The sequence below is a fragment of the Aegilops tauschii genome, chromosome 7 (genome assembly GCF_002575655.3).
Source record: "Aegilops tauschii subsp. strangulata cultivar AL8/78 chromosome 7, Aet v6.0, whole genome shotgun sequence".
Taxonomy (NCBI): Eukaryota; Viridiplantae; Streptophyta; class Magnoliopsida; order Poales; family Poaceae; genus Aegilops; species Aegilops tauschii.
Window position 1 is genome coordinate 457,217,227 of NC_053041.3, and position 26,293 is coordinate 457,243,519.

General features: G+C 44.7%; 1 pseudogene; it reads left to right on the forward strand.

Moving 5' to 3' along the window:
• Positions 1 to 10,666, forward strand: part of LOC141027261 (uncharacterized) — a 71,032-nt pseudogene extending 60,366 nt beyond the window's left edge.
• The last annotated feature ends 15,627 nt before the right edge of the window (positions 10,667 to 26,293 follow it).

Here is a 26,293-nt window from a genome sequence, read left to right on the forward strand (position 1 = left end):
TAAAGTTGACGTGGGATGGCTTTGGCATCGCCGTTTAGCCCATGTCAATATGAGATCTTTGCAAAGTCTTCTCAAGGGGGACCATGTCCGTGGACTAACGAACGTTAGTTTTGCTAAAGATCGTGCTTGCAGTGTTTGTATCAAAGGAAAGCTTCATGAGAAGGCTCACCCTCCCACGACTCTCATTTACTCGAAGAGGCCTTTGGAGCTCCTTCATTTGGATCTCTTTGGGCCTCCATCCTTTGATAGTCTTGGGGGTAGGAAGTATTGCTTGGTGATTGTGGATGACTATTCAAGATACACTTGGGTGTATTTCTTCAAGAGGAAGAGTGAGACCCAACAAACCGTCATTGACTTTGCAAATGAAGCCCAACGTCAACACAATGCAAAGATCTTGACAATAAGAAGTGACAATGGCACCGAGTTCAAGAACTACACCTTGGATGAGTTTCTTAGTGACGAGGGGATCAAGCATCAATATTCCGCACCTTACACCCCTCAACAAAATGGTGTTGCGGAGAGGAAGAACCGGACGTTGATGGATGCCGCAAGGACCATGATGGCGGAGTTCAAGTCTCCATACAACTTTTGGGCCGAAGCCATCAACACCGCATGTCATGCATCCAATCGGCTCTACCTCGGCAAGGGCTTGAACAAGACTCCATATGAGATACTCACCGGTAACAAGCCCAACCTCAAGTACTTTCGGGTGTTCGGGTGTAAGTGTTTCATTCTCAAGAAAGGTGTTCGGTTGTCTAAATTTGAGGCTAGAGCTTATGAGGGCATATTTGTTGGTTATGCTACAAACTCTCATGCTTACCGTGTCCTCAATAAATCCACGGGACTTATTGAGGAGACGTGTAACGTGGAGTTTGATGAGAATAACGGCTCCCAAGTGGAGCAAAGTGGCACTTGTGATGTAGGTGATGAAATTCCTCCTCAAGCCATAAGAACAATGGTGTTGGTTTTATCCTACCCATTTAGGAACCTATTGTGGCCGAAGGAGAAGGACAATGCTCCACTCAAGTGGAGCCATCACCAACCCAAGGCCCACACGCTTCCGAAGACAAAGTGAAGGTCCTCAACCTCATGAACAAGACCAAGGGCAAGATCATGCTCAAGACGGTGGTGACACACCAAGTGATGCCCAAGGTCAAGTTCTCTCCTCCGAGCAAGTTCAAGATCAAGAACAAGCTCAAGACAGCGCTCAAGATGATCAAGTGGCCGCTCCTCAACTCACCACCGAGGAGGAATTGGAGCGTCGTGCCGCCAAGATTGCTTCCAAGCTCTCCACCAAGGGTCATCTCATGAAGAATGTGCTTGGAAGCATTCAAAAGGGGGTAAGCACTCGTAGACAATTGGCAAACTATTGTGAACATCACGCGTTTGTCTCTTGTGTGGAACCCCAAAAGGTATATGAAGCACTCGAAGATCCGGATTGGCTTAATGCCATGCATGAAGAACTCAACAACTTCGAGTACAACAAGGTGTGGAGATTAGTGACAAGGCCAACGGGGAACCACAATGTCATTGGAACCAAGTGGATATTCAAGAACAAGCAAGATGCTCATGGAACCATCATCCGCAACAAGGCACGATTGGTGGCACAAGGCTACTCCCAAGTCGAGGGTATCGACTACGGTGAAACCTTTGCTCCCGTTGCTCGCCTTGAATCTATTCGTTTGTTGATTGCTTATGCTTCTCATCACAACTTTAAGTTGCAACAAATGGATGTGAAGAGTGCTTTTCTTAATGGTCCTATTAATGAGTTGGTTTATGTCAAGCAACCCCCGGGGTTTGAGGATCCCTACTTTCCCGATCATGTGTATCAACTCGATATGGCACTCTATGGCCTTAAACAAGCCCCACGTGCGTGGTATGACCACCTTACCGAGTTGTTACAAGATCGTGGGTTTGAAGTTGGGCTAATCGACCCCACTCTTTTTACTAAGAAGGTCAAAGGGGAGTTGTTTGTGTGCCAACTATATGTTGATGACATTATCTTTGGTTCCCCTAACAAAGCTTTCAATGAGGAATTTGCCGCACTCATGACCTCAAAGTTCAAGATGTCTTCCATGGGAGAGTTGAAGTTCTTTCTCGGTTTCGAAGTAAAGCAAAGAAGAGAAGGAACCTTCATCAACCAAGCCAAATACACTCAGGACATGCTCAAGAGATTCAAGCTAAGTGATGTCAAGCCGGCGTCCACTGCAATGCTCACCAAGTGCCAACTTGACATCGATCCCAATGGTAAAGCGGTGGATCAAAATGTATATCGCTCCATGATTGGTTCCCTGCTTTACCTTTGTGCATCTAGACTGGATATCATGTTGAGTGTGGGAATTTGTGCACGTTTTCAAGCCACACCTAAGGAAAGCCACTTTGTGGTGGTCAAGCGAATCTTTCGATATTTGGCTCATACCCCAAACTTTGGCTTATGGTACCCAAGAGGAGAAAACTTCAAGCTTGAAGGGTATTCGGACTCCGATTGGGTGGGAGACAAAGTGGATAGGAAGTCCACTTCTGGAGGGTGCCAATTCCTTGGTTGCTCTTTGGTAAGTTGGTCATCTAAAAAGCAAAGTTGTGTGTCTCTCTCGTCCACCGAAGCGGAGTATGTGGCGGCCGGTAGTTGTTGTGCACAACTCTTATGGATGAGGCAAACTTTAAAGGATTACGGTGTCATTTGTGACAAAGTGCCTCTTTGGTCTGACAATGAAAGTGCCATCAAGATTTCTCTCAACCCGGTGCAACACTTCAAGACGAAGCATATTGAGATTCGGTATCACTTCATCCAGGATCATATTAGGCGAGGGGAGATCGAGCTCAACTATGTCAACACTCATGATAACCTTGCAGATATTTTCACGAAGCCGTTGGATGAAGCAAGATTTCGCGAGTTAAGGCATGAGCTAAATATCATTGATTCGAGCAATGTTGCTTGAGCACTTGCACTCCCCACCATACTCAACTTGTTATCTTGTTTAGGTGTAGGCATGGACATAGGGGGAGTGTTGTTCTCTTAATGAACTCTCCCTCCCCTTATTATGCATAAATTGATCAACTCTTTCACATTAGCCATTTTTTATGGTACTTGTGCTTCAAAGACGAGTTTTGGTCATGGGCCCAAGGATAATTCTTCGTGGTGCCATACCAATTGACTCAAACATAGGTGGCTCCGGCCACCGCCCTCTCCTTGGAGAGGTTGTGTCGTGTGGTTGGTCCTTGTTGTCTCTTGCCTTTCTTTCTCTCTGCCTTGTCCTAGTCTCCTCTTCGTGCCGTTTGTTTTTCCGTTCCTTTTGAGCCAAGCCTTCCTGTCTAGTAGTTGCATCTCGCTGGGCGGTACTACCGCTGGTGGTGCGCGGTACTACCGCTTATGTTGACAAGCGGTACTACCGCCCACCCGAGCGGTACTACCGTTGGGGGGCGGGACCAGGGGGTTATGTCGGGGCAGGGGAGGTTTCTCCTCTCCCATACCCATTCGCACCGCCCCCTCGTTCCTCTTCCTCTCTCCAGCGTCGCCTCGTCGCGGGAGGGCTCCGGCGGGCCGCCGTCTCCGGGCCATCCCTCTCCATTCCCTTTGGTGGAGTCGATCCCCACCTCGTCCTCTTGCCATGGATGCCGGTATTGCCTTGTTCCTTCTCTCTTTTTGTCTAGTTCTCAGATCTAGCGTTTTTGGGGCAATAGTGGTTGCATCTCTCGTTTTTGGCTAAATCCCGGCTTGAGTAGTTTGGAGAAGGCGTCTAGACTATGTGGATTAAGTTTTGGTAGGAGTATTTTTGAATTTGGCAGTCCGGTAGTGCCGGATCTGACCACGGCAGTAGGAACCGCCGTTTCCCAGTCTTGAGCGGTACTACCGCTCCCACTGGAGCGGTACTGCCGCCTATGGCCATCGGTACTACCGCTGCTTGCCCGATTCCATCATTTTCCTACCACTGTTTGATCCATGTTGTTTTGTTTGGAGGCTTATGCTCTTTCTTTCGTGTTGGCTCTTCTGTTCGTGTGTTTGGTTCCAAGTGATGAACATCAAAGCGCTACCCCTTGGCTTCGGCCTGTTGGCAAGTTCGCTGTGTCAACCCCGGACGTGCAACATCAAAGCGCTACCGCACCTCTGAGTCAGCAGGTGCTTCCTCAAGTGCGGCACCTCCGCCTCAACTCCACAAGAAACCTGCCAACAGGCCGAAGCCAAGGGGCAAGACTGTGACTGAGTTTTCTGCCAAGGAGTTCTGGGAAAGGCGTCGCCGCAACCCCTATGCGGAAGACCAAGAACCCAATTTGGTCAACCGCCCATTCTGGAACCGCTTTCAGTTTGCCATCTACTTTGATGTGATCAAGGCCAAGAAGAATCTCTATGTTGATGTTCGCTCCATCGACACGGATGCCATGGAAAAGGATCCTGAGTACTTTGGTGAAGCTCTTCAGATGTGTGCTCAGCTAAACATTCTCAGAATCATGAAGTTCAACAAGGACTTTGATGCAGATTTGGTGGCTCAATTCTATGCTACTGTCCATCTTGGCACTGATGAAGAAAGGACTCTGACCTGGATGACAAATGGCAAGTTACTGCCTGTCAAGTGGAAGGCCTTCATGGAGTTACTTGAGGTGGAAGATCACGGGCTTGAGACTCCTGTCGGCTTTCGCCCTCACCGCAATGTCAACTCCACTCACAAGCAAGCCCTCTGGCCCTACTGCACTGTGAAGGTTCACCCTGTGACTAAGAAGGAAACCTATGAGCTGTCTACCTTCCTGGAAATCCTTCATCGTGTCTTTCGAGAGACCCTCTTCCCTCGCATCGGGAATCTGGATATGGTCCACTCCTATCTCGTGGATATGCTTCTCTTCTACCAGCATGAGAAGGAAGCAAACACTGGCGAGTCCCTGGACATTTCTCATGTTATGTGGTCTAAACTTCTTACTGCCATTTCTGAGCGCAAGTGCCCGATCTATGGTCCGTTCATCATGTTGCTCATTGAGAAGGCCTGGGCACGTGTCTATCCCCAGGTGATGCTGGAAACTGGAGAATTGGTTTCTCATGAGATCAAGCGTCTGAGGAAGAAGGACAATTGGGGCACCCCAGCCCCTAAATCCGGGGGTCCATCTACTGCTGCTGACATGGAGACCGAGGACGGGGCTGAGGCCAATGATGACGATGAGGACTATGAGCCTTCTGGGACAGAGCCCTCTTGGGCAAAGAAGCTCAAGCACAAGATGAAGAAGCTCTTCTGCATGGAGTCTCATGGTCAGTACATGACTCATGTGGCTGAGAAGAAGGCCAGGGGGCGTCACAAGGAGCTCATGCGTCAGCTGGGTGCGACCGTTGTCAGTGGGTCTGAGGGCCAGATCACTGAGGAAGAGGAGTGGATTCAGCAGCACTGTCCGTGGACCGATTCCGACACCGAGCAGTTTCCGACTGAGGATGGCAGTGCAGATGACCCTGCCAGGATGTGATGAGAGAGCTCCTCAGTTTGCTTTCACCTGGAGCCGTAGCGTCGCTCTTTGCCCTTTTGGTGTCTCGATGCCAAAGGGGGAGAGAGCTTAGGGATTTGTGCTTTCTGGTGTCGTCGTTTGTCGTTGTGTTTTCTCGCCATTTGCTTTGTTTGGTTTTGTGCCAGTGAGACCTAAGTTCCAGACATATGGTGTAAGACATATGCTACCTTATCTTTATCCATGTCTTTCTAGTACTTTGGTATCTTATGAGTGGCTTGTCTATCCTGTTATATTACCTGCTCTCAAGTATCCTTTGCTTAGGCTGTTGGACTATAAAATATAGGGGGAGTGTTGATCCGAATGTGTGTGTCTTACATTCCAAAGGCACTACTAACTAGGTGCACACATTCAGGGGGAGCCCGTCTATATTTTGTAGTTCTAAGTATCTTTACTTTCATGATATATCTTTGTGCAAATCCCTGGTTGTCATCAATCCACCAAAAAGGGGGAGATTGTTAAGGCATATCTCTCTAGATGTAGTTTTGGTGATTGATGACAACATGTTTGCGGACTAATCATGTGCTTTGAGCATTTCAGAGATTCATCCTTTAGCACGTGACGATTTCTTTCCCCTCGGAGTGTCAATCAAGACGGTGTAGCTCTTTCGCTTCTTTTTGGTGGACTAGTTTCGTAGGAGTCACCGTACTATCAAGAGGGGGTCCGCTTTGGTAAGGCTAGGGTGGAATCAACACGTACACGTCCTTTTTGCACCCTCTGAGCCTTTCCGCTTCAATGGAGATCTCCTTCCCCTTCTTTGGGCTGTGTCTGATCTCAGCGGTAGTACCGCGGTACCCAGCGGTAGTACCGCTTAGGGGTCACAGGTGGCAGTACCGCTCCGCAGCGGTAGTACCACCGGTGGGTCCTCAGCAGTAGTACCGCTGCGGTACCAGGCCCCTACCGCGTCGACTCGAGGGGTCATTTCTCGTGTCGAATTGTGCGATACTTTGCAGCGGCAGTAGAGCGGCAGTGCCGCTCATGAGCGGTAGTACTGCCCTACCACCGCAGCAGTACCGCTCGGATCCGTCTCTCTCCTGCCCTCCAAACTTCACGGTAGTACCGCCCGGGGGCGGTAGTACCGCTGTGCTCAGCGGTAGTGCCGCTGCCTCCTGCGGTAGTACCGCCCTCTGCGGAGCTGTTTTGGGGGGTAACGGTTGGATTGTTCCCCCACTATATAAGGAGGTCTTCTTCCCCAAAGTTGACTGACCTCTTCCCCCAAAAGCTCCATTGTTGCTCCAAGCTGCATTTTCGCCCGATCTCTCTCCCTAGCCAATCAAACTTGTTGATTTGCTCGGGATTGGTTGAGAAGGCCCCGATCTACACTTCCACCAAGAGAAATTTGATTCCCCCCACTTATCCCTAGCGGATCTTGTTACTCTTGGGTGTTTGAGCACCCTAGACAGTTGAGGTCACCGCGGAGCCATAGTCCATTGTGGTGAAGCTTTGTGGTGTCGTTGGGAGCCTCCAATTAAGTTGTGGAGATTGCCCCAACCTTGTTTGTAAAGGTCCAGTCGCCGCCTTCAAGGGCACCAATAGTGGAATCACGGCATCTCGCATTGTGTGAGGGCATGAGGAGAATACGGTGGCCCTAGTGGCTTCTTGGGGAGCATTGTGCCTCCACACCGCTCCAATGGAGACGTACTTCCCCTCAAAAGGAAGGAACTTCGGTAACACATCCTCGTCTTCACCGGCTCCACTCTTGGTTATCTCGTCCCTTTACTTTCGCAAGCTTACTTGTGTGCTTGTTGTCATTGCATCATATAGGTTGCTCACTTAGTTGCATATCTAGACAACCTACTTTGATGCAAAGTTTAAATTGGTAAAGAAAAGCTAAAAATTGGTAGTTGCCTATTCACCCCCCCCCCTCTAGTCAACTATATCGATCCTTTCACAGTACTAGTTCAGGATGGTGGTTAACATGCATTTAACCAGTCACTACATATATGCGTTATCAAATCATGATTTTTGACTTGTTTACGACCGCTAACTCAATCTTGTGTTCATGTTTTTATAATTGTGTCAACTAGACGTGATTCCGAGGCCGCATTGGCAAGTGGTACTGATATTCCATTGTTATTCACTGATGCTTCTTCAACTGTACAAACAACAACAACTATCCCAGAAGTCGATTGGGATAACTTACAAATAGTAGAGACGCATGATGATGAAGGTAGAATTGAACTGGTGAGTGAAGATCAACTATGTGAGATTTTGGGCTTGAAGGATGAGGAAGAGAGATCAAAGACGACTGAACCAAAGGGTCGTAGAATGGTTGAGCAGGCAGGTGATAATGAAGGTGCTGCCATTCCTGTTAGTGATGCCATACCAAATGAAATAGTGATTACATATGATAAGGACCACCCAAAAATGGAACTTGGCACTATGTACCCATCAATGAAGGAATTTAGGTTAGCAGTGAGGCAATTTTCCATTAATGAGGAGTTTGATCTAGGCACGGAAAAGTCAGATAAGAAGAGATTTACAGGGTTCTGCAAGTCAAGTGAAGATTGCCCTTAGAGAATTGTTGGCAGCCTACAAGATGATAAATGCACTATAAAGGTGAAATATGGCTAACCATCTAACCTCCATTTATTATTGAAATTATGTATGTGTCTATTTCTATGTCCTATTGTACTATACAACTTCCATTCATTTTAAAATTCTAAATCTACAGGTCACAGTTTTAGTTGATCAACATGATTGTATTTCAAGCAGCCGGGTGAAGACCATAACACCATCTCAAAATTGGGTAGCTAGCAAGTCCGTGAGTATCCTTAGGGATTCACCCAATATGGGGACTAAAGAATTGTAGAAAAAGTTGCATGAACAATACTCTACCACAATTTCATATGACACAGTTTGGAGGGGAGAGAAAAAGCTCTCACGGAGGTTTATGGTAAACGGGAAGAGAGTTTTGAGATGTTATACAGATGGAAGGCTGAGGTACTGAAGAGGTCACCTAGAAGTGTTGTGGAGATTGAAGTACTAGAAACAGATGGTAATGTGTATTTTCATCGGTTTTTGTGCACTTAAACCATGCATTGATGGTTTTCTAGAAGGATGTAGGCCACATCTAAGTATAGATTCTACTGCATTGAATGGAAGATGGAATGGCCATTTAGCCGCAGCTACAGCAGTTGATGGTCACAATTGGATGTATCCACTTGCTTTTGGGTTCATAGCATCTGAGAATGAAGGCAATTGGACTTGGTTTATGAATCAACTTAAGAAGGCAATAGGAGACCCTCCACTTCTTGCAGTGTGCACAGATGCGTGCAAAGGCTTGGAGAATGCGGTGAAGAATGTGTTTCCGAATGCTGAACAAAGGGAATGTTTTTACCATCTTATGAAGAATTTTGTGAAAAGGTTCCATGGGTTTGGAAGGATGTATCCGGCAGCAAGGGCTTATAGGGAAGAGGTGTTCACAGAACATATGGCAAAAATTATTAAAGAATCAAATGAGGTATGGAACTGGCTAAGTCAATACCATACTCTCAAGTGGATGAGGTGTGTCTTCAATCTAGATATCAAGTGTGACTACATCACTAATAACGTAGCAGAAGTTTTTAACAATTGGATCCGGGACATTAAGGACTTACCTATTGCTGAACTAGCTGACAAGATTAGAGAGATGATCATGCTTTTGTGGAGGAAGAGGAGAAGGATTGGAGAAAGACTTCTATCCGGACGGATACTGCCGACAATTATGGTTCAGCTGAGGGCAAATACAAGAGGTTTGGGGCATCTGAAAGTTGTGGAATCTGCCAATTGGAGTGCAGAGGTGTGGGACAATAGCAACAATTGTGAAAGGCATATTGTGAAGCTAAATCAGCAAACATGTACTTGTCTTGAATGGCAGCACATTGGTAAGCCTTGTCAACATGTCTTGGCATTTGTGACCTCACAAAAGAGAGTAGACCTTGAGCAGTTTGTGCATGAGTACTACTCTGTGGACAGATTCAATGCGGCTTACGGAGAGAGAGATTCAGCCAATGACAGATAAATCACAGTGGCCACGAGTGGAGCTGCCATTTGCCGTGGGGGCACCACTTGCAAAAAGAAATAAAGGAAGGAACAGAAAATTGAGGATCAAAGGGTGTCTTGAAGGTGGCCACAAGAAGAAAGGCGCCAATGATGGTGTCAATGACGGCTCCAATGATGGTAGCACTGCTCTAACGAATTCTAAGGGGAAGAAAATGATTAGAGGCCCAGTGACTTGCAAGAAATGTGGTGAAAAGGGTCATAGGCAAGCTAGTTACAAGTGCCCACTGAATGGAACCAAAAAGAGGCAAGTGTTTTTTATTTCTATATATCAAAGATTAAATTATCACCTCATGGTAAGATATTGTTTTGTCTAATTTGCAGGAAGAGGAAGCCTAGAAAGAACGTTACAAAAGCTAGGCCAGCTGAACCTAGCACTCCGCAAAGGCCAACTAGAGAACAAATACTACAAGACAGCCCAGGCATGGTCACTAGAAGGTAATCAACAATGACAAATATCTCTGTGTTGAATAATATAAAAATGAGAAGCAAAATATTCATCTCATTGTGATAACACATATATGTGCAGCCGCCTTGCTTTCTTGCTGGGAGAGGGTACTTCTTCACAAGGCACAACAACTACTCCAGAGAGGATGTCCACTGCAGCTCCAGCAAAGAAGTTGACTCCAAAGAGGAAGCTACAGATTGGATGAATGATCTCTATGCAATTGATGTTACAGTTATTTGAGATGTGAACTCACAAGTAGTTTTCTTCTATGTGAACTTAGTTTCTCCAATTTCCGTGAGCCGTGAGCTATATTTTTTGAGCTGTGAACTCATTTCAGTTTTATCTATGAACCATCGTTTTATTTTGTGAGATGTGAACTCGGTTCAGATTAATCTATGATGTAGGCAAAGGCCATCAGTAAGTTAGTAAACTGATACGTCGCCAAGGATGGTCAAAGTTAGTGAGCTTCTGTTTTATTTCTTCTTTTCTTGTTTTTTCAACCGTGTGCACTCACTCACTTACTCTTTGAAACATCTAGTGGATCTGTGTGGCATACTTATCTGGCTTCCTCTCTAGAACAAAGGAGCGAGGACGCACTGCTTCTCCTTATGATTTGTTCGTGTGCCTCTTGATTTTCTGATCTACTAACTTCTCCCGTGCATTAATCTATGAATCATGGTTGTAGTGTTTACGTGTATCTCCTTTGCCAATATACTAAAATTTGAGGTCTACATGTTTTTGCCACTACACGCTACAATTCCATTTGTGGCATTTTTTTCCTTGAACAAGCTACAACAAGTGCAGCAGAACGGGTTGCAGCAAGTAGCTTATAGGCTGAAATTTGTGGCATTTCTTTCTTGTATTGCTCAGTTGATCGAGGCCATGAAACTAAACGTGACATGCTATTCTTAATGTAATTTCCAAATTGCAATCCAAGAACAAGTAAATGCTTACATAAAACATGACTTACAAGTTGCTTGCATTCTACATTTTCAGCACCTGCACACGCGTTCGTCTCCTCCTCACGGACCATCAAAAGGGCCTCCAGTTGATGCCGCCATGGTGCTGGTGGTGTTCAGGGACACGAAGTCGCTGGCGCACCTCTCTAGCATGCCGCACGGCGAGCTCTGCCAGCACGCAGGCGAGGGAGAGTTGCGGTTGCTCGCGCAGGACCTGGGCAGTGAGTTGCGGCGACTCGCGTAGGCATCAGAGAGGCGAGGGCGAGCTATACCCGCTCGTGCAGACTTGGACGAGCAAAGGCGACGAGCTACGAGAGCTCGAGCAGGCATAAGCGAGGCGACGGCGAGCTCCGTCGGCGCGCGCAGGCTTGGGCTAGCAACGGCGGGCGGCGGCGAGCTGCAGTTGTTGGCGCAGGCGTGGGGGAGCTAGGGCGGTGAGCTGCTGTGGCTCGCACTGGCATCGGTAAGCTACGGCGGCAGGCTATGGCGGAGACAAGGACGAGCGCCTCAGAGGTCAGAGCAAGCCGACCCAACCACACACACATCAGATAAGGTTGAAACAGCCTAGGGGTATTTTGGTCTCTTCAGGTGGCAGAAAATGGGAAAGGAAAAAAGAAAAGCAATGGAAAAGAGGAAATGGCATGATAATCAAAGTGCACATGGGCTGGATGGCATTTTTGCGAAGACAATCTTGAGAGTGGCAGTTTTGAGAAGCCCAATATCGAAAGTAGCAAATAGCCGATTTTCTCCCTTAAATGGGTTGGTCAAAATAATATTTAGTGGATCCCAAATGATGTGGCCTACCGTAACAACGGCTCTTAGCAGGCCGTTAACAGGCCAAAAGCTCGATAGGGCCGTATAAATGGAAATGGCCCGCGGGCCTCTAACAGGCCGAAATAAATGTCAATTTTGTCTCTGCCCTTTTCCTTTACGGGCCATTAAGAGGCCAAAAGTGTTATGGGCCAGAGGAGGCCCAATTTGCGAACTAGGCTTTTAACAGGCCGAAAGTCGCGTCGGGCTGAAATTTTGCCCTGCAGAACGTGGGCCCCTAATGGACTCAAAGTCAAAAGCCCAACTGTTGTGCGGGTCGTTAACAGGCCGAAAGACAAAATGGGCTAGGAATTGGACCATTTACCGAATGGGCCGAGGACATGCCTAAAGTCACAACAGGCCAGAATTGGCCCAACTGCAAAATGGGCCGAGAAAAGGCCGAAAGACGTTCCGGGCTGGAACTGACGATGGGCTGCTAACGGGCTGAAAGAAGCTCGGGCCGTAATTGGGCCCAAAGACGTAGCGGGCCATTAACGGGCTAAAACTGGCGATGGGCTGGAAATTTTCAAATCTAGAATGGGCCTTTGATGGGCCGATTGTGTGTAACTTGTATGGGCCGTGCTTGTGAATGGGACTGACTCAAGTAGGCCACTAATGGGACGGCCCGCTTATTTTGACAGGCCCGGCCTTTTAACCTGAATGGGCCATTGTTGGGTCGAGACACGTGTCGACGTATCATAGGCGCGTTCCGTCCATTCGCTGGATGACAACTGTCTGAACGCCGGGCCGGCACATGGATCTGCCGGCGAATGAGAATTTTACACATGGAAAATCCCCATTGGTCCGGGCTATTAATGGGTTATCGGATCCAAACTGGAACCCGATAGCTTAACAGCGACCCATTATGGTGGCTTCCACGTGTCGGTCACCCTTGACGAAAGCACTTCTATGACGCGCGATTTATCGTCATGGAAGTGGACACTTCTGTGATGATAATTTTGGTAATGTCATGGAACACTTCTACGACAACACAGGTATGACTATCTTGATTCTGTCATAAAATCGTCATGGATGTACATGCATGACAGAAAACGTGACCTACTGTGACAAACACGTATCATCACGCAAGTGTATTTTTTATAGTGGATAGTGATTGACAGAGTTCTCTAGTGTAACATCCCAAATTTTCAATTTGGAATGTTATACATAGATCATCATTGCATATCATGTTTTGTTGCATTTTGACAAATCCTCGATAAATCCTAAGCAACTCAAGGACCCTCGGAGAGAGTTGGGGATTTTTCTCGTATTTTCAATTTGATTTTTCAAACGAGGATTTTGGTTTTAATTATTTTTCTCACCGGAAAAATATTTCAATTTTAAATAAACGAGAGGAGAAAATATGACTTCTCCAAAACAATTGAAATACTGGAGGAAAAATGTTAAAATCATTATTTGGAATTTATTTGGATTTTATTTGCAATTTTTATTGCATTTAAAAATATGCATGTTTTCAAAGTCTTTATTTTTTATTTTAAAAATGTTCACCCTATTCTAGATTTTCTAACTAGACGGGGAAATTTTATTTCATATTTTTCTGATTTTTACTTATTTTCCTACGCAATATTTTTCGCGGAACTTATTAAAAAAAAACAAACGCACCGTGCCGACTGGGCCGAGCCCAGCCGACGGCCCGCCCCGTCGCCCCTCTCCTCTTCCCGCACGCCTCACCGCCGCCGGAGTCCGCCATCGCCACGGTAGCCGCCGCCGCCTTGGATGCCCCTTCCCCAAGCCTCCCTAGCCCCCCCTTCCATAAATAGCCCCCCCTCCGTTTTCCTCACCACCGCCGCCGGAGGAGCCCGCCGCCGCCGCCCGCATCTAGCCCGCCGCCGCCGCCGCCTTTTGCCTCGCCGCCGCCGCCGGGAGTCGCCGGAGCCGCCGCCCCCTCGCCGCCGGAGCCCCCTCCCCGAGCCCCGCACCCCTCGCGCCCGAGCCCCGCCCGCCGGAGCCCCTCGTCAAGCCGCCGTTGAGGTACTGCCGCCGGCCGTCTTCGTTGTGACCGGTTTTCTGAAAAAAAACCTTTTGTTTTAAAAAAAACCCTAGATCGGTTTTTTTTTGGTTTTCTTATTTCGCGAGCGTTCACCGAACCGTTCGTTTTAACGAACGCGTTCATCGGTTTTTTCTCTGTTAACGAACGTCCGTTATTTAACCGTTCGTCCGTTTTTCTTTTTCGTCGGATTTTCTCGTTATTTTCTTGGATTCGATTTCTGATCGAATTTTCGAATCTGTTTAACTTTTCGCTCGTTTATCGGAATCAGGCGATTCAAGCGCCTAGAGTTTCATCTCGAAATTCTCTTTCCGTTTAACCTACTCAAACAAGTTTTTGCTACAGTAAAATTTAACCTAGATCCAGATTAGCAAACGAAGTTTCTTTCTTTCGCCGTTTGACTTTCGTTGTTTCTTTCGAGTTGATTCTTTTTGCAAACCGGAGTTCTTAAGTTGAACTTTCTGGTTGGATCTTTCATTCGAGTTTTACCTGTGCATTAGTTGAGTACTGATTGTATGCTTGTTTGTTTGCGATAGAGTACCCGGAGTGTGCCGCTTGTTACTTCGACTCGTTAGGTTTTGCGGATCATCAGCAAGGCAAGTAACACTTTGACCATACCCCGTTCATACCCAGTTTTATTGCATTAGATCTTTTCCCTCAAACATTGCATGATTAGGATCTAATTAAACTGTGAGTATTGGGAAGTAGTTGAGGTAGTACCTATTACCTGTTCTTTATCAAACCCTTGGGAGTTACTTCTACGTTGCTTTTATTATCGCCATGCTATGCTCGTAGACGTGGATTGGGTTTGAGAGATATTCATGACAGATGTGAGATTGTTAATAATGGTTCAACTTAAGGTGGCAACTAAAACTCACATCTGGGTGGATTGAGGCACCTGGAGAACCCAGTGTTGTCTGTTTGTATAAGGTCCGCCACCCAGGCTCAAAGGGATCATAAGATTATCATGCTAGAAACTTCCGTGTGCAGCCACAAGCTATTATGGGCTCTAGCATAGCTGAGTAGGTTACAGGATCTCTTGAAGAGGTGGACTAGCAGATGTAGGGGAAAGTAGGTGTACCGGTCCATCCAGAGTAAAGAGTGATTGTTTCTGAAAGACTGTATCTCGGTCATCCGTTTCTCAAACATCATGTAGTGCGAGAATCAAGCGGAGGTGATCGAGTCTTGTGGGGAAAAGTGCACAAACCTCTGCAGAGTGTACAAACTGATCATGATTAGCCATGTCCCCGGTTATGGACAACTTGAGTATCTAGTATCTGGATTATCATTTGAATCTCATCAGCGTGATACTTATAATTAATTTTGTTGGGTTAATGATGACACTTAATTGGGATTGAGTTGGAGGTACCTTCTCAATGTTTCAACCACCATGATAGTTAAATAAAATTTATTCCTTTGCAGTAGGATAAAATTGGCTTTTCGCAAAAACTGTAACCATAGAGCCTTTCCACCAGCCATATATGCATATAGTATAGCATTACTATTGTTCATTGCTCTCTATGTGTTACATTGCCAACATATTCTATGTGCTGACCCGTTTCGGGCTGCAACGTTTCATGTTGCAGACTTTTCAGACGACGAGTAAGGTGCCTTAGGTCGTGGTCTTAAACTCAGTGATGCCGCTGGAGTTGATGGACTCACTTATCTTCCAAGTCTTCCGCTGTTATCGTTATTAGATGGCCTTAAGCCATGCCTATCATACTTAATCTCTTCGGAGATATTCGATGTAATAAGTGTGTGATTGCTACTCTGTTATAAATCCTCCATTTGTACTGTGCGTGTCAGCATTACTGATCCAGGGATGACACTGGTGCACAGCAGCACAGGCCATTTGAGGTCTGGTCGCTACAAAGTTGGTATCAGAGCACACGCTGACTGTAGGACACGACCACTAAGCTTAAGCCCTAGAAAACTTCTCTCTTCTCATTTCTGACCCCTCTCCACTTTCTACTCTTTTAGGAATGGCGAATGCAAGGAGCAAGTTCATGCAACCAGATGAAGACACGCCGTTTGGACGACATTTGAAGGAAGTCACCAAGTACTTGAACATAGGAATACCAAGCGTCACCGGAACCTACAACGCCACCTTACCTGAAGAGGAGAGCTGGAAGATTCAAGTTATCATTCCAGGAAGGATGTTTAGTGCCATGAGATTGGTTTTCGAAGCACCAACTTGGAGTTTAGGGAAGAGCATGGCCGCACACATCGCCATGGGACGCATTGGAGAAGTCTATCACCAGGAGCTTAAGGATACAATTTATCAAATTTGTGGACATCGAGACGCGCAATGGGAGATGATCAAGACCAAGAAGGATGGAACAATTGCAGCTTTCATCCAGGAGCAGAACCAACATATTCGACGCCAGGAGAATGAGATGTGCACGGACAAGGAAGAACTGAAGAAGGCATTCACGAAGATCAAGGAACTCCAAGAAGAACTCAAGGCTACGCGCGAAGATTATTTGGAGGAAATCAACGCACTAGTCGGGAAGATTGACGACCTAGAGAATAAGATTGGAGCATTCGTGGGAAATCCAGTGCCAAAAGCAGAAGTCGACGAATGCACTTGTCCGGATAACTACATCATCATCGACGACACCGACTCGGAACCAAGTGAAGACGAATGGATTGATGAAGCTGGAGCGGACATCATGGAGTCTTCAACGGATCAGAATTTCTAGTAGACCACCATATCAGTAGTAGTTTTCCCCCATTTAGTAGTATAGCTCAAGCACTTTGTAACGCTAGTTAGATCGATTGTTTTGCCTTGTTTGGATTGATTGAGTGATATTGATTGTATTTGTCTCATGAGCATATGGGTAGTGTTTTCTCTCTAGACCTCATTCTATTCTTAATTCTCATCTTTTCTAAACCTATCAGATGCCTCCGAGACGCGACCCCGGATTTGTTTTCCCGCCAGAGATCACCCAGTTGATTCAGCAACAGAATGCCCTAATGCAAGTGTTAGTGCAGAACCAAGGCAACAACAACAACAACAACAACCCACCGCCACCACCTGTTGATCACTTAGCCCGTTTCTTAAGGCTAAACCCGCCGGTGTTTTCCAGTAGCACCGAGCCGATAGTTGCAGATGATTGGCTCCGCAAAGTTGGAAGGGAGTTGACCACTGCAGGATGCACAGATGCGGAAAGAGTGTGTTTTGCCGCACATCAGCTTGACGGACCCGCAGCATCATGGTGGGAGAATTATATAGCCACGCACCCTATTGACACTGTCACATGGGACCAGTTTCAGCAAGCTTTCCGTACAGCTCATGTTTCAGCAGGAGCTATGGCTATGAAGAAGCGTGAGTTTCGCAACCTACGCCAAGGAGGACGCACCGTAGGCCAGTATGTGGAGGATTTCAGTAAGTTAGCACGTTATGCACCAGATGACGTTGCTACGGATGCTGCCAAGCAGGAGAAGTTTCTGGAAGGATTGAATGATGAGCTGAGTATGCAGTTGATGGTAGCAACTTTCAACAACTACCAGGAGCTGGTAGATAGAGCTCTCATGATTGAAGGGAAGCAACAGCAGATTGAAAACCGCAAGAGGAAGTATGGACAGGGGAAGTACAATTCTGGAGCCCAGCAGAATCCACGATTTACCCCGAAGCCGGGAGGACGGTTTCAGCATACCCATGGAGGAGGTAGTTCTCACAACCATAATGGCTCCAAGAATGGTAATGGGAATGGAGGAGGAAACGGACAGAACCGCACCAACCCATCTACCCCAACCAAGAGAGATCTAAGTCACATTACCTGTTTTAAGTGCCAGAAGACGGGACATTACGCTACTGATTGTCCCGAAGCCCAAAATGGAAATGGCAATGGAAGCTCTGGGAAGAAGCCGAACCCGTTCAACAAAGGACATGTGAACCACGTGAGCGTGGAGGAGATTGAAACTCAGCCGGATGCAGTAATAGGTAAGTTTTTGGTTAAGTCATTTACTGCAACTATTCTTTTCGATACTGGTGCAACGCATTCATACATATCAAGGGGATTCGTAAACAAGTTTAAGATGTCCACCCAAGTTCTCAAAACCCCTATGTTAGTAACCTCGCCAGGAGCAGAGTATATGGCCACCCAAGGATGTTTTCAGATACCGTTGGCCATTGGAAGGCATGTTTTCCCCTCAGACCTCATTGTTTTGGAATCACAAGGTTTGGATGTGATTTTGGGAATGGATTGGCTATCGTTGTATGGAGGAAACATCGATTGTGCCAGCAAGACGATTTTGCTTACCACCCCGGAAGGAAAAAGGATCAAGTATGTATCCCGGCATATGCCGAAGAGGACTCAAGTGAATTCCTTATCAGGAGTTGTACAGGAGGAAGTACCAGTGGTGAAGGATTATCCAGATGTATTTCCAGAGGAGTTGCCAGGCATGCCACCAGATAGAGACATTGAGTTTTTGATTGAACTTTTGCCAGGCACAGGGCCAATATCTAAGAGACCGTACAGGATGCCCGCAAATGATTTGGAGGAAATTAAGAAGCAGATCAAGGAGTTACTAGATAAAGGCTATATTCGCCCAAGTTCGTCACCTTGGGGATCACCAGTACTTCTAGTAGAGAAGAAAGATGGATCACTAAGGATGGTTGTTGATTACCGAGGATTGAATGAAGTGACCATCAAAAACAAGTACCCAGTGCCGATGATCAATGATTTGTTTGATCGCCTACAAGGAGCTAAAGTATTTTCCAAGATCGACCTACGATCAGGATACCATCAGTTAAAGATTCAAGAGCAGGATATACCTAAGACGGCATTTACCACCAGATATGGATTGTATGAGTATACCGTTATGTCATTTGGACTGACTAACGCACCTGCCTATTTCATGAACCTGATGAACAAAGTATTTATGGAGTTTCTGGATAAGTTCGTCGTGGTGTTCATTGATGATATTTTAATCTTTTCCAAGGAGAAGATGAGCAAAGGAAAAGCCAAGGGATTTCGTGAGGATGAGCACGATACCTTATGGTTCGAGGACCGCGTATATGTGCCAAATGATCCGGAGATCAGGAAGTTGATTTTGCAAGAAGCCCATGATTCACCGTACTCGATTCACCCAGGGAATACCAAGATGTATTTGGATCTGAAGAATACTTTCTGGTGGACCGGAATGAAGAAGGATATTGCGGAGTTTGTAGCAGTTTGTGATGTATGTCAGAGAGTGAAGGCAGAGCATCAGAAGCCAGCAGGATTGCTATAGCCATTGCCGATACCCGAATGGAAGTGGGATAAAATAGGCATGGATTTTATCACAGGATTACCCAGGACTCGTTCAGGCTATGACTCGATATGGGTTGTAGTCGACCGTTTGACGAAAGTGGCTCATTTCATTCCAATAAAGACCACCTACACCAGTGCTAAGTTGGCAAAGATATACATGACCAGATAGTATGTTTGCATGGAGTTCCAAGGACCATTGTATCAGACAGAGGAACCCAATTTACCTCGAAGTTTTGGAAGCAGTTACATGAAACATTTGGAACCAGGCTGGAATTCAGTACAGCATTTCACCCACAGACAGATGGACAGACCGAGAGAGTCAACCAGATTTTGGAGGACATGTTGAGAGCATGTGCGCTAGATTATGGATCTAGTTGGGACGACAATTTGCCATATGCGGAGTTTTCATATAACAACAGTTATCAAACCAGTTTGAAGATGGCCCCTTTCGAAGCTTTGAACGAAAGAAGGTGTAGAACACCGTTGTTATGGGACGAAGTTGGAGATCGTCAGTTGTTTGGACCAGATTTGATTAAGGAGTCTGAACAGAAAGTAAGGTTGATTCACGATAGGCTCAAGGTAGCCCAGTCCAGGCAGAAGAGTTATGCTGATTCTAAACGCAAGGAGACAGTTCACGAAGTCGGAGACAGAGTGTATCTTCGAGTATCGCCACTTCGAGGAGTGAAGCGCTTTGGAGTTAAGGGAAAGTTAGCGCCCCGTTTTATCGGACCATACAGAATTTTGGAACGTATGGGAGAAGTTGCCTACAAGCTGGAATTGCTCGAAGGATTGTCTGGAGTACATGATGTATTTCATGTTCCGCAGTTGAAGAAGTGCCACGCAGAGATGGCTGAGATACCACTGAGAGATACTGTGCCACTGGAAGCGATTCAGCTGGAAAGTGATTTGACCTATGAGGAGAAGCCAGTTAAGATTCTCGAGTATGCCAGCCGAGTTACCCGCAGCAAGGTTATCAAGTTTTGCAAAGTTCAGTGGAGTCACCACACAGAAGATGAGGCCACCTGGGAGCGAGAGGAAGATCTACGGAAAAACCACTCCCACCTGTTTTCTAGCCAACCCGAATCTCGAGGGTGAGATTCATCTTAAGGGGGGTAGGTTTGTAACATCCCAAATTTTCAATTTGGAATGTTATACATAGATCATCATTGCATATCATGTTTTGTTGCATTTTGACAAATCCTCGATAAATCCTAAGCAACTCAAGGACCCTCGGAGAGAGTTGGGGATTTTTCTCGTATTTTCAATTTGATTTTTCAAACGAGGATTTTGGTTTTAATTATTTTTCTCTCCGGAAAAATATTTCAATTTTAAATAAACGAGAGGAGAAAATATGACTTCTCCAAAACAATTGAAATACTGGAGGAAAAATGTTAAAATCATTATTTGGAATTTATTTGGATTTTATTTGCAATTTTTATTGCATTTAAAAATATGCATGTTTTCAAAATATTTATTTTTGATTTTGAAAATGTTCACCCTATTCTAGATTTTCTAACTAGACAGGGAAAATTTATTTCATATTTTTCTGATTTTTACTTATTTTTCTACGCAATATTTTTCGCGGAACTTATTTAAAAAAACAAACGCGCCGCGCCGACTGGGCCGAGCCCAGCCGACGGCCCGCCCCGTCGCCCCTCTCCTCTTCCCGCACGCCTCGCCGCCGCCGGAGTCCGCCATCGCCACGGTAGCCGCCGCCGCCTCGGATGCCCCTTCCCCAAGCCTCCCTAGCCCCCCCTTCCATAAATAGCCCCCCCTCCATTTTCCTCACCACCGCCGCCGGAGGAGCCCGCCGCCACCGCCCGCATCTAGCCCGCCGCCGCCGCCGCCTTTTGCCTCGCCGCCGCTGCCGGGAGTCGCCGGAGCCGCTGCCCCCTCGCCGCCGGAGCCCGCTCCCCGAGCCCCGCACCCCTCGCGCCCGAGCCCCGCCCGCCGGAGCCCCTCGTCGAGCCGCCGTCGAGGTACTGCCACCGGCCGTCTTCGTTGTGACCGGTTTTCTGAAGAAAAAAAAACCTTTTGTTTTAAAAAAAAAACCCTAGATCGGTTTTTTTTGGTTTTCTTATTTCGCGAGCGTTCACCGAACCGTTCGTTTTAACGAACGCGTTCATCGGTTTTTTCTCTGTTAACGAACGTCCATTATTTAACCGTTCGTCCGTTTTTCTTTTTCGTCGGATTTTCTCGTTATTTTCTCGGATTCGATTTCTGATCGAATTTTCGAATCTGTTTAACTTTTCGCTCGTTTATCGGAATCAGGCGATTCAAGCGCCTAGAGTTTCATCTCGAAATTCTCTTTCCGTTTAACCTACTCAAACAAGTTTTTGCTACAGTAAAATTTGACCTAGATCCAGATTAGCAAACGAAGTTTCTTTCTTTCGCCGTTTGACTTTCGTTGTTTCTTTCGAGTTGATTCTTTTTGCAAACCGGAGTTCTTAAGTTGAACTTTCTGGTTGGATCTTTCATTCGAGTTTTACCTGTGCATTAGTTGAGTACTGATTGTATGCTTGTTTGTTTGCGATAGAGTACCCGGAGTGTGCCGCTTGTTACTTCGACTCGTTAGGTTTTGCGGATCATCAGCAAGGCAAGTAACACTTTGATCATACCCCGTTCATACCCAGTTTTATTGCATTAGATCTTTTCCCTCAAACATTGCATGATTAGGATCTAATTAAACTGTGGGTATTGGGAAGTAGTTGAGGTAGTACCTATTACCTGTTCTTTATCAAACCCTTGGGAGTTACTTCTACGTTGCTTTTATTATCGCCATGCTATGCTCGTAGACGTGGATTGGGTTTGAGAGATATTCATGACAGATGTGAGATTGTTAATAATGGTTCAACTTAAGGTGGCAACTAAAACTCACATCTGGGTGGATTGAGGCATCTGGAGAACCCAGTGTTGTCTGTTTGTATAAGGTCCGCCACCCAGGCTCAAAGGGATCATAAGATTATTCATGCTAGAAACTTCCGTGTGCAGCCACAAGCTATTATGGGCTCTAGCATAGCTGAGTAGGTTACAGGATCTCTTGAAGAGGTGGACTAGCAGATGTAGGGGAAAGAAGGTGTACCGGTCCATCCAGAGTAAAGAGTGATTGTTTCTGAAAGACTGTGTCTCGGTCATCCGTTTCTCAAACATCATGTAGTGCGAGAATCAAGCGGAGGCGATCGAGTCTTGTGGGGAAAAGTGCACAAACCTCTGCAGAGTGTACAAACTGATCATGATTAGCCGTGTCCCCGGTTATGGACAACTTGAGTATCTAGTATCTGGATTATCATTTGAATCTCATAACCGTGATACTTATAATTAATTTTGTTGGGTTAATGATGACACTTAATTGGGATTGAGTTGGAGGTACCTTCTCAATGTTTCAACCACCATGATAGTTAAATAAAATTTATTCCTTTGCAGTAGGATAAAATTGGCTTTTCGCAAAAACTGTAACCATAGAGCCTTTCCACCAGCCATATATGCATATAGTATAGCATTACTATTGTTCATTGCTCTCTATGTGTTACATTGCCAGCATATTCTATGTGCTGACCCGTTTCGGGCTGCAACGTTTCATGTTGCAGACTTTTCAGACGACGAGTAAGGTGCCTTAGGTCGTGGTCTTATACTCAGTGATGCCGCTGGAGTTGATGGACTCACTTATCTTCCAAGTCTTCCGCTGTTATCGTTACTAGATGGCCTTAAGCCATGCCTATCATACTTAATCTCTTCGGAGATATTCGATGTAATAAGTGTGTGATTGCTACTCTATTATAAATCCTCCATTTGTACTGTGTGTGTCAACATTACTGATCCAGGGATGACACTGGTGCACAGCAGCACAGGCCATTTGAGGTCTGGTCGCTACATCTAGTCACTATCACTAAGCTATTAGAACTTCATGATGAAATATAATATGCAAGGGATGACGAAAATGATTCCCGAGGTCTTCATGATGCTGAAATCAGCGAAGTTAGAGATCAAGAAAGAACATCAATTGTTGAAGGTTAACAAGACCACTAGTTTCAAGAAAAAGGGAAAAGGGAAAGAAAGGGAACTTCAAGAAAGACATCAAGCAAGTTGTCGCTCCCATGAAAAAGCCCAAAGCTAGACCCAAGCCTGAAACTGAGTGCTTCTACTGCAACGGAAATGCTCACTGGAAATGGAACTGCCCCAAATACTTGGCGGATAAGAAGGATGGCAAAGTGAACAAAGGTATATTTGATATACATGTTATTGATGTGTATTTTACTAGTGCTCATAGTAGCCCCTGGGTATTTGATACCGGTTCACTTGCTTATATTAGTAACTCGAAACAGGAGTTGCAGCATAAATAGAGACTAGTTAAGGGCGAGGTGATGCTTGCCAAAAGAGAAAAATAAAAAGGAATAGAGAGAAAAACTTTGACTCTTTGCATAAAATAAAATACTGAAAAGTAAAAGATAGGCCCTTCGCAGAGGGAAGCAGATGTTGCCATGTGCTTATTTGTTTGTATGCTCAACCCCTTAGTGCAAAAGAATGTCACGTTATATTGCCCCTTATGATAGCAACCTTTATTATGCAGTCTGTCGCTTTTATTCTTTGCCATCACAAGTTCGTACAACGCTCAATTTTCTCTTAGACTAAATAATCTAACTCTTTTAGAAGCAATTTTTATTGCCTTATTGCACCGATGACAACTTACTCGAAGGATCTTATTCAATCCTTAGGTAGGTATGGTGGACTCTTGAAAATAAGATTTGGGTTTAAGGGTTATTGGATGCACAAGTAGTATCTCTACTTGGTGCGGAATTTTTGGCTAGCAAAAATGGGGGGGCAAGCACCACATGTTGAAGGATCTATGACAATATAATTTCTATGTGAATATGAACAAACATAAACCATTACGTTGACTTCCTTGTCCAACGTCAAATTTTTTGGCATATAATATTTTGATGGGGGCTCACAATCACAAAAGATTTCCAGGATAGTATATTTGCATGTGGAAGTTCTCTTCCTTCTACTAATTATTCATGAATTGCTTGTATGACCAATATTGTGATTGTCAAGCCTCAAAAGATTTCACTTTCTAAACCCAATGTGAAGCTACCACTAGGCATGATATGATTTCAACTTCATGAATTCAATTTATTCAACAATTTACTCATAGGATATAAGTGAAGCACAAGAGTAAATGACAAGCTACTCCAAAAAGATATAAGTGAAGATCAAGTGAGTAGTTAAGTAAATAGGTAGCTATTTGAGGACTCTCTCTTATTCAAAAACTTTCAGATCTAAGTATTTTATTAAAACATCAAGCAAAAACAAAATAAAATGACATTCTAAGAATAGCACAACTCATGTGGTGAAGTAAAAACTTAGGCTCAACCGATACTAACCAATAATTGTTGAAGAGAAAAGGTGGGATGCCTACTGGGGCATCCCCAAGCTCATATGCTTGAGATTTCTTGAAATATTATCTTGGGATGCCTTGGGCATCCCCAAGCTTGAGCTTTTGTGTCTCCTTAATTCTTCTCATATCACAGTTTTCCTAAATCTCAAAAGCTTCATCCACACAAAACTCAACAAGAACTCGTGAGATAAGTTAGTATAAACCAATGCAAAAACCTTGTCATTCTCTACTGTAGCAAATCACTAAAATTATTATTCAACATTGCATACTAAATGCCTCTGCATATTTAATATACCTATCCTGAAATAGGATCAATAAACAAGCAAACATATGCAAACAATGCAAACATAACACCAATCTGCCAAAACAGTACAGTCTGTAAAGAATGCAAGAGTATCAATACTTATTAAACTCTAAACATTATGAAATTCTACCACACTGTAGAAAAATTATCAGAGCTTATTATGCAAAAAGTTTCAACATTTTATCACACTCTGACTTTTCTAGGGAATTTTTTGCGACAACGGTAAACTTTCTGTTTTCAAAAAGCAACATGTAGACTAGTAAAATAAGCATAGAAAGGCTATCAATGCCACTTTTATTGAAATAAAAGATGAAAAACATTATTCTAAATAACAGCAAGCAAATCTTAACAAAATAAATTGACGCTCCAAGCAAAACACATATCATGTGACGAATCAAAACATAGCTCCAAGTGAGGTTGCCGATAATGTTGGAGACGAAAGAGGGGATGCCTTCCGGGGCATCCCCAAGCTTAGTTGCTTGGATCTTCCTTGAATATCACCTTGGTCTGACTTGGGCATCCCCAAGCTTAGGGTCTTGTCACTCCTTATTCTCCTCATATCGACATCTCACCCAAAACATGAAAACTTCAATCACACAAAACTTAACGGAACCTCATGAGATAGGTTAGTATGATAAAGAGCAAACCGTTTCACTTTGCTAATGTCAAAGACAAGATTCATAATTGTTTCCACACAATTTATAATGTAGCATATCATTTCCACAATTTATATTGAGCAATATAAGCCATAGAAACTAGAAAACAAGCAAACTATGCATTGAAAACAGAATCTGTCAAAAAAACAGAATAGTCTGTAGTAATCTGTACTCAAACCATACTTCTGCTACTCCAAAAATTCTGAAAAAATACGACCACGTGAGAAATTTGTATATTAAACTTCTTCAAAAATAATCAACTCAAAATCACTCTTCTGTTAAAATGATAAGTATTTTCGTGAGCGCAAAAGTTTCTGTTTTTCAGCAAGATCAAATCAACTATCACCCAACATGATCCCAAAGGCTTTACTTGGCACTTTATTGAAACAAAAGCAATAAAACATGATCAATACAGTAGCATAATCATGTGAACACTCAAAAACAGTAGGTAAAAGTGTTGGGTTGTCTCCCAACAAGCACTTCTCTTTTATGCCTTTTTAGCTAGGCATGATGATTTCAATGATGCTCGCATAAAAGATAAGAATTGAAACATAACAAGAGCATCATGAAACACATGGCAAGCACTTTAAGCCTAACACACTTCCTATGCATAGGGATTTTGTGAGCAAACAATTCATGGGATCAAGAATCAACTACCATAGGAAGGCAAAACAAGCATAACTTCAAAACTTTCAACACATAGAGAGGAAACTTGATATTATTGCAAGTCCTACAAGCATAAGTTCCTCCCTCATAATAATTTTTAGTAGCATCATGAAGAAATTCAACAATATAACCATCACATAAATCATTCTTTTCATGATCTACAAGCATAGAAATTTTCTTACTCTCCACATAAGCAAATTTATTCTCATGAATAGTAGTGGGAGAAAATTCAACAAAATAACTATCATTGATTGAAAATTAAAATCATGA